The following is a 17154-nucleotide window of genomic DNA, read 5'->3' on the forward strand; positions in this document are numbered from 1 at the left end:
TCAGGGAATGTGGATCAGACTTTGGTGCAAACAAAGGGGGTGAGGGCATGTGCCAGGAGTGCTGGCCTATACGTTCAAGAACCTCAGGGGTTGCCTTTTGGAGAAGTTCCTGATTCTCAAACTGGGACTTGGCTTGAGAGTTTTGTTAACTTCTCCTCATTCCTTTATGTGGGGTTACGTACATTTTTAAAGCACAAGGACTTATCCTCAAGGAGAAAAACATGGAAGAGTGAAAAGACAGCTTCAAAGAGACAAAGAATGTAAGTTAAATCTGAGGTTCTATGAGTGACATACAAAAATGGAGAAGAAAATTTCAGGCTTGAACAGGATCAAGAAATAGCCCAATGAAGTCAGCACCCCCTGCGAGAATCAGGTATTGGCTTTCTCCATTGAGAGAAAGACTCAAATGGAGGTGGGTCTCTCTTTTTATCACACTGGCAAACTGTCTGAGGAGAGGACAGATGGAAATGGGTTTATGTACTACAACACAGTGTGTGGATAAAGTGAAACGAATAGGCAGATCAGTGCTAACATTCAAGGGAGCTGTAAGACAGGAAGGGGTTAGTGTCCTCAATAAAGAAAGAGAGCCTTTGAACACGAGTTACAGAATTCACCAAATCCTCTTCAGCCATCAGTTAAACGAAACTGAGTCCTAAGGCGGGTCCTCAGAGCCACAAGCACTGAAAGAGGTTATTTCCTATTTTGCAGAGTCCCTGTCAAGCCAGGATTTGCATTCTGGTTAGGAAATTTTGGGGCCAGCCCAGTGCTAGGCAGTTCCACTTCCCCTTGGGTGGGGCAGCAAGCCCTATAAAGAGGTCCATTGATGCCTCTCGAGGACTATCACACTCCTGCTACCAGAGTCTGCATCTGCTTTGGAGAACCTGGTATGTCTGATTTCTTGAGTTTGTTTTTTTGTCTTTTCAGGTGTTGAATTTAATTTGGAGACAGCGAGTTTTGTTGATTCAAACTCTGATCATATGTTGGATGTTACTTAGTTGATGGAAACTTAGGACTCAAGTACACTGGAGAAATAAGAGCTTATTTTTCCTTCTGTTTGGTGGATATATGGTGTCCACAAGGAAAAACAAGATAATAAGAAATCTTTTATTTAAACAACAGCACAGAAGAAAATGTTTTTTCTTGTTTCTATATCTTTTTGATGTCTTTTTGTAAGGTGTGTGGCTTAAGCAGTTGTGAGACCTTGGAAATCTTCCTGAATAGGTGTTTGTACTGTTTCCTAGTCAGCATACTGGGACGTCACAGGACATAATGATAACTGTAATTTCTTGTGAGATGCCTAATACTTCTGGCCTTTTGACTGGATTTCTTGAAGATGTTACAGTCTTCCAAATAATATCACTGGGTTTTTGAGAAAGAAATACTTTCTGTTGAAATGTGGCCTGAAACAAACAAAAAAACAAAAAAACAAAAAAACAATTCTTTTTTCCCAAAGCTGATGAAAAGAGTTGCTGAAGTGGAAGGGAGAAGGCATCAATTACTAAAAATGTAGTTGAGAGACTAAATAATACTCTTGGAGAGAGAATCTGTCCTGATATTACATACCTTTTGCTTCTTTCTCTGTGGGAGTCCCTTCTGCTGAACACTGCCATATGATTTCTTTCAGATCCCCAGACTCCAGAAAGATGTCTTATCAACAGCAGCAGTGCAAGCAGCCCTGCCAGCCACCTCCTGTGGTCATCACTCCAAAGTGCCCTGTGCCCTGCCCACCCCCAAAGTGCCCTGAGCCCTGCCCACCCCCAACGTGCCAGGAGCCCTGCCCACCCCCAAAGTGCCCTGAGCCCTGCCCACCCCCAAAGTGCCAGGAGCCCTGCCCACCCCCAAAGTGCCCTGAGCCCTGCCCACCCAAGCGCAAGTAACAGCTTTGGGGGTCCTCAGATCACCAAAAGATAATGGCTCAGCTCCTTCTGCGGCAGCACCTGCATCTTCTCCTCAAAGCCCATCATATCAACAGAACAACCTACTTCATCCTTTATCCTGCCATCTGCCTGTGATGATTCCTGGCAGCGAGACAACCTTTGAATGCTGTACGGGGAAGTCCTAGCTGTGTCGACACCTCAGCTCTTTGAAGGAACAGCAGCAACTGTCTTCTTGTCTCCATCAGATGACGGCTTCCCCATCTGTCACCTGGGCAGGGATCCCTGCCAGCTGGGAAATTTGTCTTTTCTTTCAGTTCCTGAATAAAGTGTTTTTTTGATGACAGGATACATATTTTCTTTAGAACCTGCTTTACTAATTATATCACATAATTTGGGGTTATTTCTATCTTTTGATCCCTAGATCAGGGTGTTATATTTAGTTTTGTCTAAATTTTGGGTCATATTAGTGATTATTCCTATATCATTTCAAACCCATGCTGTTTTCCTTAGTGTTTAAATGTTTTGAGCAGCACGCTTACTTAAGTTCTCAGAATTTCAATCTCTCTACAGCAGAGTTTGAAATTTACATCACAATGTTGTCACTGATGTAAAATTGAATTACTGTACAGCATTTGGTTGACCCAATGTTTGAAATCTGATTGGTACTCAATATGTGGAGGTTTTTCTTTTAGTAAAATGTAGAATTTTTTGTTTTTTAAAAAATTTAATTTTATTGGTGTATTTTAGGTATACAATATAATGACATACATCATTGGAAATTTGCACCTCTACATAATCTCTCTTGGTTCTTATTTTTTCCCCCTTCCCCTGCCCTCCCTTCAACCCCTCCATCCCTCCCTTTTTACAAAGACTTTGTTTCCATTTTTTCATTTTCTCATATTAATTCCATTCCCTGCTTTTCTTTCCCCTACCCCTCCCAATTCCCCTTCCCCTTTGCCCCTTTTCTTCCTATTTCACATTATCTATTCTACCTTTTAGTCCTTATATACACCACTAGAGAAACTACTCAGTATTTACACATGTATGTCCTATTTATTTCACTTAAGAGTATTGCCTCAATGTGCATCCATTTAGCTATAAATATTTCTAGTTTGTCATTTTTTATGGCTGAGTAGTACTCCATTTTATTAAAAAAAACACATTTTCTTTATACAGTCTCCAGTTGATGGGTTGATGGGCATTTGGTCTGTTTCCAAGTTTTAGCTATTACAAATTGTGCTCCTATAAACATGGGTGCACATATATCACTGTGGTATGATTCCTTTAATTCTTTGGGGAAGGTACCCAGCAGGGGAGTAACTGGGTCAAATGGGACTTCCAGTCCTAGTTCTTTGAGGTATCTCCATACTGACTTCCACAGTGGTTGCACCAGTCTACACTCCCTCCAGCAGTGGAGCTGTGTTCCTCTTTCCCCACAGCCCCACCAGCATTTATTATTGGTTGATTTCATGATAGCAGCCATTCTTTCTGGGGGTGAGGTGGAATCTCAGCCTTGTTTTCATTTGCATCTCTCGAATGACCACTGATGTTGAAAATTTTTTCATATGTTTATTTGCTATTTCTACTTCTTTGTCTGAGAAATGTCTGTTCATTTCAGATGTCCACTTTTGGATTGGGTCTTTAAATTTGGGAGGTCTGATATTTTTGTTTTGTTTCTTTTTTTTTTTCTTTTTTTTTTTGCTACCGAGGATTGAACTCGGGACCTTATGCTTTTGAGGCAGGCGCAGGAACGACTGAGGTAAATCCCCAGTGGGAGGTCTGATTTTTTTAAATTCCTTATAGATTCTAGATAGTAAAACTTTGTCTGAGGAACACCAGGTGAAAATTTTTTCCCACCTTGGGGGTTGTTTCTTCACACTGTTGGTGATTTCTCTTGCTGTGCAGAAGATTTTTAATAAGAAGAGATACCACTTGTTGATTGTTTGTGCTAGGTCATGGACAACTGAGGTTTTGTTCATAAAATCTTTTCCAACACCAATGTCTTCAAGAGTTCTACCTAACATCTGTTCCAGCCAGTTCAGCGTTTCTGTTTCAATATTTAGATGTTTAATCCATTTTGATTTTAGTTTAGTGCATGGTGAGAGATATGTCTAGTTTTAATCTTTGGCATGTTGAAACCCAATTTTTTCAGCACCATTTAGTAAATAGGCTATCTTTCCTCCAGCCAGTGTGTTTGGCTCCTTTGTCAAAGATGAGGGGACTGAGTGTGTCTGGAGTTGTTTCTACATTTTCTGTTCTGTTCCTCAGGTCTGTTTCTTTGCTAGTACCATGATGTTTTTATCACATTAGCTTTGTAGTGTAGTTTCAAGTTGGGGATTGTGATAACCCCTGCCATGTCACTGTTACCTAGAATTGCTTTTGCTATTCTAGGTATCTTCTTGTTCCAAGTGAATTTTTGGATTGTTTTCTCAAGGTCTGTGAAGTATGCTGCTGGGATTTCAATTGGGAGTTCATTGAATCTATACAGTAGTTTTGTTGTTTTTTCATCCCGGGGATCGAACTCGGGACCTTGTGCTTGCGAGGCCGGCGCCGGAACCACTGAGCTAAATCCCCGGACCATATACAGTAGTTTTGGAAGTATGACCATTTTCACTATGTTGATTCTTCCTACCCAGGAGCAAGGGATGTCTTTCCATTTTCTGATATCGTCTTCAATCTCTCTTTTCAGAGTGCTATAGTTTTCAGAGAAGAGGTTTTTGATTTCTTGTGTTATGTTGATTCCTAGGTATGTCAGTTTTTTGGATGCTATTGTGAAAGGAATTGTTTCTCTCTCAGTGAGTCTGTTGTTCATGTAGAGGAAACTATTGATTTTTGTGTGTTGACCTTGTATCCAGCTACTTTGCAGAATTTGGGTATTAAGTCTAGAAGATTTTTGGTGGAGTTCTTGGGGTCTTCTATATAGAGTATCATGCCATCTGCAAATAATGACAAATTGACTTCTTCATTTCCTATGTTTCTAAATGTATACTGAGCAGAAGTGGTGATAGTGGGCATCCTTGTTCCTGATTTTAGTGTGAAGGTTTTCAGTTTTTGAACATTTAGTATGATATTGGCTTTTGGATTTTCATAGATGGCTTTTATCTGATTGAGGCAGAGACTGTCTATTCCAATTTTTTGTAGTGTTTTATCATGAATGATTGTTGGACTTTGTTGAATGGTTTTTCTGCAGCTATTGAGATGATCATATGGTTTTTGTCCTTGGTTCTACTTATATAGTGTATTACATTGATTGATTTGTGTACGTTGACCCATCCCTGCATCCCTGGGATGAATCCCACTTGGTCAGGTGTATGATCTTCTTGATGATCTTCTGCATTCTATTTGCCAGTATCTTATTAAGGATTTTTGCATCTATGTTCATTAGTGAGATTGGCCTATAGTTCTGTGTTTTGGTTGGGTTTTTCTCTGCTTCGGGGACCAAGGTGATGGTTGCTTCCAGGAATGAATTTGGGAGTATTGCTTCCCTTTCAATTTCATTGAAGAGTTTAAACAGCAGTGGCAGTAGTTCCTCTCTAGATGTCTTGTAGAATCCAGCAGTGAAGCCATCAGGACCCGGACTTTTCTTAGTTGATAAGTTTTTAATTACTTTTTCAATTTCATTGATATTGGGTTGTTTAGAATTTTTAGGTCTTCTTCATTCAACTTTGGTAATTCATATGTATCTAGGAATCTGTCCATTTCTTCTGTGTTTTCCATCTTATTGGTGTATAGGTTCTGGAAGTAGGTATTGATGATCCTCTGGATTTCTGCTGGGTCCATTGTAATTTCCCCCTTTTCATTCCTAATTGCAAGGATTTGGGCCTTTTCTTTCCTTTTTCTGACAAGGTTGGCTAAGGATTTGTCAATTTTGTTTATTCTTTTGAAGAACCAGCTCTTTGCTTCATTGATTTTTTGTATCGTTCTCTTAGTCTCCATTACATTGATTTCTGCTATGATCTTTATAATTTCCTCCCTTGTTTGAGCTTTGGGTTTGTCCTGCTCTTCTTTTTCTAAAACTTGGGGTTCAGTATCAGGTTGTTTAATTGGGCTCGCTCTTTTTTCCTAATATGAGTATTCACTGCTATGAATTTCCCCCGTTAGACTGCTTTCATTGTGTCCCATAGATTCTGATATGTTGTATTGTCATTGTCATTTAATTGAAGGAACTGCCTGATTTCTTCTTTAATTTTCTTTGTGACCCATTGGTTTTTCAGAAGTGTGTTGTTCAATTTCCATGTGTTTATGAAATTCTTGCAGTTTCTTTTGCTATTGATCTCCAGTTTCATTGCACTATGGTCTGATAATATACAGGGGATAACTTCAATTCCTTTGCACTTACTTAAACATGTTTCATGAGTGAGTAGGTAGTCTATTTTGGAGAATGACCTGTGTGCAGCTAAAAAGAATGTGTACTCTGATTTTGTGGGGGTGGAACACTCTGTAAACATCTGTTAAGGTCATTTGTTCAAGTGTTTGAGTTCTAGTATTTCATTGCTTATTTTTGTTCTAGTTGATGTATTTGTGACAGTGGGGTATTGAGGTCCCCTACTCCTGTTGTATTAGTGCTTATTTGATTTTTCATGTCCATTAGTATTTGTTTTATATAGTTGGGCACACTAGTGTTTGGTGCATATATATTTATGATTGTCATCTCTTCCTTTTGGACCGTTCCCTTTACAAGGATATAGTGTCCTTTTTTGTCATCTTAATCAGTGTTGGTTTGAACTCCACTTGATCTGCAAAGAGGCTAGCTACTCCTTCTTTTTTTTTTTGGTTCCTGTCACATGGAGTATTGTTTTCCACCCTTTAAATTTCAGTCTATGAGTTTCTTTTTGAATTAAGTGTGTTTCTTGTATGCAGCATATTGTTAGATCCTACTTTTTGACCCATTCTGCCCATCTTTTTTTTTTGACTGGTGAATTGAGACTATTAACATAGATGGTTATAACCAATACATATTGACTTATCCTCCCCCTTTGCATTTAATGTCTTGTTGTGCCCAATGGATTCATTTGGCTTGGCTTCCTGGGGTTGTGATCCTTGTTGTCTTTTCCTAGGATATTGTCTGAAATTTTTTGGAGTGCTGGTTTGGTATTCATGAAGTTCCTAAGGTGCTCTTTGTCATTAAAGAATCTTATTTCTCCATTAATTTTTAAAAATAGTTTTGCAGGGTACATCAATCTGGATTGGGGGCTGTTTTCCTTTAGGGCTTGAAATACATCACTCTAAGCTCTTCTTGCCTTGAGAGTTTGTGTTGAGACATCTGCAGTGATTCTGATAGGCTTTCCTTTGTATGTGGTTTGTTTCTTTTCTCTAACTGCTTTAAGAATTTTGTTCTTCTGTTGGGTTTTTGGAATCTTAACAATCATATGCCTATGTGTAGATTTTTTAAAATCATGGCTAGTTGGAGTCCTATATGCCTCACTTATCTGTATGTCAAGTTCTTTTCCCCTGCTTGAGAAGTTTTCTGCCATTACTTCTGTGAACAGTTTTTTTTTATGTCATCTGCACTCTCTCCTGTTTCTTCTTTGACTCCAATCAGTCTTATGTTATTCTTCTTTGCATCGTCTAGCAGCTGCTGGATTGATTTCTCACAGTCCCTTGCTATTTAAAAGAAATTTTTCTTTTCCTGGTCAATAATTGGAATCTTATCTTCTATATCTGAAATTCTGTCCTCACATTGGCTCATTCTGCAGAGTAAAATTTCAATGGAGTTTTTGATCTCCTGGAAATCTGTTTGCATCTGTTTTATGGATTCCATTTGTTTCCTATGTTGGGATTCCATCCTGTTCCTCAGCTCCTCTATTTTTTTGTTTGTTTGCTTGTTTTGGTACCGGGGATTGAACTCGGGACCTTGCGCTTGTGAGGCAGGTGCTGGAACCACTGAGCTAAATCCCCGGCCCTTCCTCTATTTTTTAAAATCTGTGTCCTCTCTAGATTTATTAATCATGTCTTACGCTATGGGCACAATCTCTGCTGTTATCTTAGAAATTATTTCTGATTTCATTTTTTCCAGATCCTCTTTTGTTGCCAGTTCAGGGAGTCCAGGTGGTTGAGTATCAGATTGTTCCATCTCATTTCCCTTTGCGGTTATTTTCGGTGATCTGCAAGTCTGGTTTTGAGACTTGTTTACCTGTCTTCTCATTTCAACGGGGGTGGGAGGAAGGGTTTGCTACTGGTGCTGGCAAGGCTCACCGCCTTGGTGATGGGCGTTGTTCTGGTCCTCAGCGGTGGAGCAGTGGTATGGAGGTCTGGAAGGCCTAATATATCTTGATTCATATTTCCCCTTTCCCCTGCCCTCCCTCCAACACTGCACCCCTCCCTATTTACAAACACTTTGCTTCCATTCTTTTCTCCCATTTATTCCTTTTCCTTCTTTCCCATGCCCTACCCCTCCCACTTCCCCTTTCCCTTTGGACTTTTTCTTCTTTTCTTCAGATTACCTATTATACATTTTGATCCTTATTTACACATTTTTTAGGGTCAATATAATTTTCCACAACATATTCCAATTTCCAAAAGATCTGTATTTGCATTATCATACAGAAAACTGAGATTAATTAGAAAATAAAAAGTAATAAATTTTAAACATCTTTTTTTCCTAACGGAGTGTGGTACTACAAGCTTGGAGTCCAAGGATTCTGGGATGCTGTGGCAGAATATTCTGGGATGCAGGATACCAGGTTGACAAAAACTTCGCAAGTTGGGGAGATCCTGCCTCAAGGTAAAACAATTTTTGAAATTACTGTGAGTGTAGCTCAGTGGGAAAACTCGGTTCAATTCCTAGGACTGCAAAAACATAAATAAATAAATAAATAAATAAATAAATAAATAAATATCATTTAAAAAAAAATGAATATAGGCTAAAATGGAAAATAAAATAAAAATCTTTTTTGTTATGCTAGTTACGTGAAGGCCATCTTGCTGGAGCAAATGCAGGGATGCTGGTAATGGTGCTGATCCAAATAATGCAGATCTTCTGCTAATATACAGGCTCAGTAGAGTGCTCAGTAGATTCCAGGCATTATTCTAAGGAAATTATCTATTCATTCAATTTTGCACTATGTAAAGTTCATGCTGTAAATATGCATTTATAATCTTGTGACAGAGAGATTGAAATTCTAATGCGTTAATTAATTTGTTGCTGAAAACAATCAAATATTAACTAAAGAAAATATCATGATTTTGAAATAATATGGGCCTAACTGTTGGTATGACCTCAAATTCAAACAACACTAATTGGAAGAAATCTGGAGTGGATATTAAACAAAGAAATCAACCAGAATGATATATTGCTACAAGGATTTTAAAAGAAAGAAAATATGTATCCAATCAACAAAAATGTACTTTATTCAGTAGTGAAAGAAAAGTTACAATTTCTCAGGTGGTAGGAATCCCTGCCCAGGTGTCACACAAGGAAGTCATCATCTAATGGAGACAAGGAGATGATTGCTGCTCTTCCTTCCTAAGGGCTGGGATTCAAATAGAGCTGAGCACGTCTCCCCACAGCATGCAAAGAGTTGCTTAGCTGCCAGGAATCAGCACAGGCAGATGGCAGGATAAAGGATTACAGGATACATGACAGATTTGAAACAAAGAGGAAGGTGCTGCTGCAGAAGGAGTTGAGCCAATTTTCCTCATCTTTTCATGATTCTGATAAATCCCAAAGCTGTTTCTTGCTCTTGGGTGGGTAGCACTCAGGGCACTTTGGTGGTGGGTAGGGCTCAGGGCACTTTGGGGGTGGGCAGGGCTCAGGGCATTTTGGAGTTATCACCACAGGAGGTGGCTGCCAGGGCTGCTTGCTCTGCTGCTGTTGATAAGACATCTTTCTGGAGTCTCTGGATCTGAAAAATTACATGACAGTGTTCAGAAGAAAGGACTCCCATAGAAAACATTGGAAAAATCTTATATACTAGCAGAGCATATTATTTATATATATTATATATATTATATATTATATATATTATATATATAATATATATTATTTCTCTCTCTTACAATATTCTTGAGTCTCAATTCTCTATTCTCTAGTGGCTCCTCCCTCTAGAGCATTTACTTCATCAGGTTTGAGGAAAATCATCTTTTACCTTGTGCCACTTCAAAGGAAATATCTCTATTCCAAGAACCCAGTAATGTTATTTGGGTGAAAATAACATCTCCAAGAAAGGAAGACACTGGGTACAGACCAAAGGGCCCTTGAGGAAGAACTGAAGGATGTCATGACTGCTAAGCCACACATGTTTTTTGTTTTGTTTTGTTTTGGTATCAGGGATTGAACTCGGGACCTTGCACTTGCAAGGCAGGTGGCAGAACCACTGAGCTAAATCCCTAGCCCTGCCATACATGTTTGAAAGGACCACGGAACAAATATGGAAACGAAGAAGATATTTTATTCTGTTCTAATTCAAAGCAGACATTCCCTGTCATGTTCTTTTTCCATGTGGACATCAAACTATGTACCAAAAAAGCAAAAATAAATTAATACATTATATCATTGTATAAGTCATAAGTTTCATCGAATAAATCACATTCATCCCATGTTCATATTTGGATCCCACCAAACTTGTTGTGTCCAGATTAAATTCAATCCCTGAGAAGACCAGAAGCAGGCAAACTCAAGAGGTCAGGCTCAGCGGGTTCTGCAAAGCAGATTGGGCCTCCAGTACCAGGAGTGCACTAGTCCTGTATCACAGGGACTCCTGCTGCCCCACCTAGAGGAAGTGGAAGTTCCAAACGCTGGTTTACCCCAGCAGTTTCCTAACAGAAATGCAAACTCATTCATAACTGGCTTCACAGGAACTCTGGAAAATAGGAAATCCACTGTCCCAGCATCTCCTTGTAAATGAAGTTCTGGTGACTCAGAGGCCCTACCACCTTAGCACTCAGTTTCAGTTAACTGATGCCTGCTGGAGAATTTGGTGGATTCTGTAACCGTCAATCAAAGCTCTCCCCTTGATTTCAGACAATAAGGACTTCCTGTCCTTCAGCTTCCTTGCATCTGAAGACTGCTTGATCTATTTGTTCTACTTCAACCCATTTCTATCTCCCCTTTCATCATACAGTGTGCCAGGGGGATGGAAGTAAGAGAGACCTAAAAATGCCCTGAGCTGGGGTCCCCGTTCTGTCTGTAACCAGCTGAGTGTCCCTGCAGCAGGCCACATCTCCTGCCTGGTCTGAGTCTTCATCTGTGAGCAGAGCAAAGTAATTTCTGCTCTCAGAGTGGTGCTATCATCATTGGGCTGCCTGTGGACCTGTGGGAGCCTGAAATTTTTCCTCTACCTCCTTCTTTCATGCAAGTGATTCCAAATTTGACCCATGTTTTTGCCTTTTTAAAGCCTTCTTTTCTCCACTTGTAGATGTACTTTTTTCCTACGAGAGATTTTGGTTTCAGAGACCAACACCCTCAGTACTTTTCTCCTTTCTCAAGAATGCATACTTTAGTTTCCTTGATTTTAAAAAATGTACTCAATCACCACTTTTAAGAAACTACGAGATGTAAGTAAAGATCACAAACATGCATTCTAAACTTACTTCTTGAACGACACTGATGTGCTCCCCTTGATACTCCTTCCAGTACAGAACAAGTTCCAACACTCACAGCACCTCATGTAGATAATAAGAGTAAGTTTGGAGAGGGGTGAGGTCAACATATTGTCAAAAATTGGGATAGAGGTATGAATCAGGTCGATCTTATATGTTGGCTTACTGTCACACTCTTTCCAAAGAGGTTTTAAATCTGTGAAGTTCATTATTTTTTCTTAACACTCATTGCCTAAGTTTTTACCTTCTGCCCTCTCCATAAGCTCCAAGCCCTCTCTCCTTGCTATTTTCCTGACTCCTCAATGCATCTCTTTTATTTGTCCAATTGTTCACATCTTTGTCGCTCAGGACATACTGTCAGTGCACTCAGGGGCTAGTTCTTTCACCTTTTTTCAACTGTTCATGTAATCAGTAAGGCAGACTAAATCTTGTGAACTGAACATTTTAAAGAGCTTCCTTGTCTTAGCTGAGTAATCGGGTGGCAGCCTACAAATGTGGCTTTCTAAATGGAGAAGGAGGAAGAAAAGGAAGATGAGAAAGAAGAGGAAGAGGAAAAACTCAAAATCTCTGCAGCAGTCACCAGCCATGCTGGAGAGTCTACAGGAGCACTAACTCACTGCAGGCTGGAGTATGCTCAGCATGGAACGGGAGATGCCTAGAATCGTCATGGCTCCTTACAGTAAGGAAGCGCCCTTGGTCCAGATTTCACCTGGCTGTGACTCTGCAAGGACAGAGGCCAGGTGTTTACACATAGTGTCACCAGTGCATGGCTCCTGTTGAGTGTTACACGTGCCAATGGTGAAGGGCATTTAAAGGGACTTTACTCTACAGGTTTCTCACTACTCCTCAGAACCTCCCAGCTAAAACACAAATCCTTAAAGAAATGCCTGATTTCTATCATCCAAAATGTGAGAATTAGCTGGCCAAATGTGACTCCTGTCAGATAACATTTTGGTTACAGCTCAAGACTCTTCTCTGGATGTAGCACACTCAGGGGAGCTGTTTCTCACGACAGTGGAGACACCAAAGTCAAGGCAGCTGAGGGCACCTCACAGTTTAAGGTAGAGATCTCAACACTCTGAGTTCCTTACAGATGAGCTGCAAGAAGAGCTGCCACAAGCTGAAAACGGAGTCTAACAGTCAAAGTTCCTCCGAGTTCAAACATCCAGGACTCGACACAAGAACACGTGGTTATTCACACCTGTGTACACGCACACACACACACACACACACACACACCATGGGTCTTATATGTCTGTCTGTCATCCATTTATCTGTCTATCTGTTATCATTGTACACATCCAAGGAACTTAGTTTTATAGTCTTTAAGTGTCGGACAGCCTTTGTTTCAATCCTACTACTTCTACTTCCTGATGTTCAGATGATTGTACCACCTATCAATACATATGGAAAATGACACGAAAGAACTTTTCTATGTTTTTCAATATTTGACTTAGTTTATCCCACTTTTTGCTACCATCTGTTATATAGCATTAAACAAAACAGTCCCTACAAATGAACATGCTGTAACAATACATGTGAAAAATCAATATAAGGACACAGAAGTTGTGTAAAATTTCCCTGCCATGCGCAGATAAATGGAAACCACTGTGGCTTCCTCTGCTCTGCTTTTATTCCTCAATGTGAGGCTCAATCATCCAGTCCTACACTTGTTGAATCCAATGCACTGCAAGACACATTACATTGTATAATTCTGAAGATGAATGAAGAAAATATGTGAGGAAATGAATAGTATCAATATACTCAAATTATAATAAAACATTTTAAAACATGATGAAATTTTAAAACAAATATTTATGAAAAAATAGTTAATAAGTATAACAATTTCTGAAAAAGTTATATTTGGTTGATATAACTAAAAATATGTTTTTATTTCCTATTTTCCTTTCCAAATCATGCTCTACCTAAATGTCCATAAATGACAGTCAGGAAGAAAATCTGGTAAAGGAGCCCAGTGAAATATCATTTGGCTATAAAAAGAAGTCCTACCATGTGTGACAACCAGGATAGACCTAGATGACAACGCCCTCATGAACAAGGTATAGAAAGACCAATGCTGTGTGATCTCCTCACAGTTGGAATCTAAAAATGTTAAAAATTAGCCATAGTATAGTGGTTTTCATATGCTGGGTAGGGGTGTAGGGAGCACAGAATGGGAGAGGTTGCTCACTGAGTATTAGCTTAGAGGTTGGAGAAATATGTTTTCATGTCCTATTGGACTATAAATAACAATAATGCATGGTATATTTCAAAAAGGTGATAAGAAAGAATTTTGAACATTTTTAACACAAGGAAATGATAAAGGTTCTAGTGTCTGGGTGATAGATATGCTTACCCTGATTTGAATATTACACAATGTATACATGTATTGGAATGTCTCACAGTACCCCATAAATACATACAATAAAATAGAATACCATTCAACTGTAAAGAATGAAGTCCTGACACACGAGATAACATGGGTGAATCTTGAAAACCTTACATTAAGGGAAATAAGTGAGATATCAAAGGATAAATACTGTGTGTTTCCACTTTACAAGTTAGCTAGAATGGTCAAGTTCATAGAACACAAAGTAGAGTAGAGGTTATCAATGGCTGGGGAGAGGGAAGGGTTGGAAGTTTTTCTTTCATAAGTGCAGTGTATTTCTCTGGTAGAAAAGTACATTGAGGAACAGCTGCTGAAGCAGATCCCAGGATTAACATGATTTCAGGAGGACACTTCAGCACCATAAAGATGAAGTGGCTGGTGACATCTTCGACTTGCTACTCACCTTGAAGGATATTCCAGCTTTTAAAGAAATGTTTCTGGACCACAGAGCAGAAAAGGAAGCAAGGGTACGGGAATTAAGCAGTGGCTTAGTGGTGACATTGTTGTGCAGATCATCTAAGGTGCCAGCTTCCCAGAGCTATCTCAGCACTGGGTAATGAATGGATCACTGTGGACCCCACCAGCTCCTGAGGCTCAGAGAGACCTCAGCTGAGGACAGGAGAAGAGGGCATCTCGGGAAGACTGGCTGCTCTGTGCCCTTCAAGCATGTAAAGTATTGATGGTCACAGACATGGCCTGACCCTTGTGCCCCGTTTCTTCTGAAACACCGTCCTGTATTCAGTAACCCTACTGATTCTCCCCGTGTGGACACCTGGCTCAGGTGCTTCTCAGTCAGGCTGCTCTGGCACCAGCCTAGGGCCAGCCATTGCCCTCGGACACTCCCCTGTGCAGGTGTGTGCTGATGTGGCTGTCAGCAGCATGGAAGAGGCCACTGTCACCAGCCCTGTGTTCCAGCTGGCTTTGCCTGAGGCCTTTGTGTATCCACAGCTCTTTTTCACATAGCTCTGAATTTCAGTGCTTCAGCCTCAATGGGATTTTTGTTAGGCAGAACTGTGTTAATCTAGGCCTTCACTCACCTCAGCCTGCAGCCTGGGTGGGATATCAGGATCCCCTATGACCCTTGCTCTGGCTGGAGGAAGCAATGGAGGACAATGACCTTTACCTGAAAGCTCCTTTGAAATCAATACCCAGTCCTACATTTGCAGGCCTTGTAACACTGTCTTTGCTGATCCTGATGCAGTCTCCATTTTTAAAAGTGCTTTTGAGTGCTATTTTCAAGAAAATCTTTTTATAGCTGAATACTCAGGCTAACCTGGTGGATACGTTCTTGGAACTTCCATGATCACCCACTTAAAGATCAAAGTATTATATGTTGTGTGCTCATTAATTGTGAGTGCTATGAAGGCAAAAATGCTTTCTGCATTGGTGTACCTCTTTTTCTGGTGCCAGTGAGTAGATGTGTCTGCTGGAAACGGACTGAAGCTATCCCGCCGTTGTAGCATGTGAAGTGTGTTTCTGCACGTTTGCTCGAATCCTTTCTGTGTAAGCCACTTTGTCTGGTTTCTGGTGCGGTCAGTAGAGACCCTGCAGTTTCTTCTTCCTGTCCAGACCTCTCCTGCCAAGGTGGCGATTTCCTGTCCAGCGCAGCGTGAGCAGGGCTGTGGACTCTACTGCTCCCTGTCAGTTTTTTTTTTTCTAGCCCTCCCTTCACCCCCTCCACCCTTCCCTATTTACAAAGACTTTATTTCCATTTTTTCCATTTCTCATCATTTTGCCTTTCCCTTCTTGCCTTTCCCCTGCCCCTCCCACTACCCCTACCCCTTTGGACCTTTTCTTCCTATTTTGCATTATTGATTATTTATTCTAATCATTGGTACATTTTAGGTATACAATATAATGACATTCATCATTGGAAATTTGCACCTTTACATAGTCTCTCTTGGTTCTTATTTTTCACCCTTCCCCAGCCCTCCCTTCAACCCCTCCAGTCCTCCCTATTTACAAAGATTTTGTTCCTATTTTTCCATTTTCTCATATTAATCCCATTCCCTTCTATCCTTTCCCCTAGTCCTCCCACTTCCTTCTCCTTTGCCCCTTTTCTTCCTATTTCACATTACCTATTATACATTTAGTCCTTATTTACACTTTCAGTTTCTCACACCAGAGAAACTATTTGGTATTTACACATGTGTATCCTATTTATTTCACTTAAGAGTATCGCCTCAATGTGCATCCACTTAGCTATAAATGTCTCTAATTTCTCATTTTTTATGGCTGAGTAGTACTCTATTTTATTAAAAAACCACATTTTCTTTATCCAGTCTCCAGTTGATGGGCATTTGGGCTGTTTCCAAGTTTTAGCTATTACAAACTGTGCTGCTATGAACATGGGTGTACATATATCACTGTGGTATGATTCTTTTAATTCTTTGGGGAATATCCCCAGCAGTGGAATAGCAGGGTCAAATGGGACTTCCAGTCCTAGTTCTTTGAGGTATCTCCATACGGATTTCCACAGTGCTTGCACCAGTCTGCACTCCCACCAACAGTGGAGCAGGGTTCCTCTTTCCCCACAGCCCTGCCAGCATGTGTTATTGGTTGATTTCATGATAGCAGCCATTCTTTCTGGAGTGAAGTGGAATCTCAGCGTTGTTTTCATTTGCGTCTCTCGAATGACCAGTGATGTTGAACATTTTTTCATGTATTTATTTGCTATTTCTACTTCTTTGTCTGAGAAATGTCTGTTCATTTCAGATGCCCATTTTCGGATTGGGTCTTTAAATTCGGGAGGTCTGATCTTTTTAAGTTCTTTATAGATTCAAGATAGTAGACCTTTGTCTGAGGAAGAGCAGGTGAAGATTTTTTCCCACATTGTGGGTTGTCTCTTCACACTGCTGGTGGTTTCTCTTGCTGTGCAGAAGCCTTTTAATAAGAAGAGATCCCACTTATTGATTGTTTGTGCTAGTTCACGGGCAACTGAGGTTTTGTTCATAAAATCTTTTCCTACACCGATGTCTTCAAGGGTTCTACCTAACCTCTGTTCCAACTGGTTCAGAGTTTCTATTTTAATATTTAGATCTTTAATCCATTTCGATTTTAGTTTAGAGCATGGTGAGAGATATAGGTCTAGTTTTCATCTTTGGCAAGTTGAAGACCAATTTTTCTAGCACCATTTATTAAAGAGGCTATCTTTCCTCCAGTGAGGGTGTTTGGCTCCTTTGTTGAAGATAAGATGGCTGAGTGTGTCTGGTGTTGTTTCTGCACCTTCTAATCTGTTCCACTTGTCCTCAGGTCTGTTTCTTTGCCAGTACCATGCTGTTCTTATCACAGTAGCTTTGCAGTAGAGTTGCAGGTTGGGGATTGTGATACTCCCTGCCATGTCTCTGT

At 40.1% G+C, this 17154-nt stretch overlaps 1 long non-coding RNA gene across 1 annotated transcript; it reads left to right on the top strand.

The window, feature by feature from the left end:
* The first annotated feature begins 810 nt into the window (after positions 1 to 810).
* LOC147820827 (uncharacterized) lies at positions 811 to 1963 on the top strand. The gene is made up of 2 exons (XR_015448136.1): positions 811 to 884; positions 1625 to 1963. It is a non-coding gene; the product is annotated as an uncharacterized LOC147820827 (long non-coding RNA).
* Positions 1964 to 17154: the final 15191 nt, after the last annotated feature.

Source organism: Heterocephalus glaber, unplaced genomic scaffold (genome assembly GCF_053883595.1).
Source record: "Heterocephalus glaber isolate CG9 unplaced genomic scaffold, H.glaber_assembly_v1.0 deba00001795, whole genome shotgun sequence".
In the NCBI taxonomy this organism is placed as follows: domain Eukaryota; kingdom Metazoa; phylum Chordata; class Mammalia; order Rodentia; family Bathyergidae; genus Heterocephalus; species Heterocephalus glaber.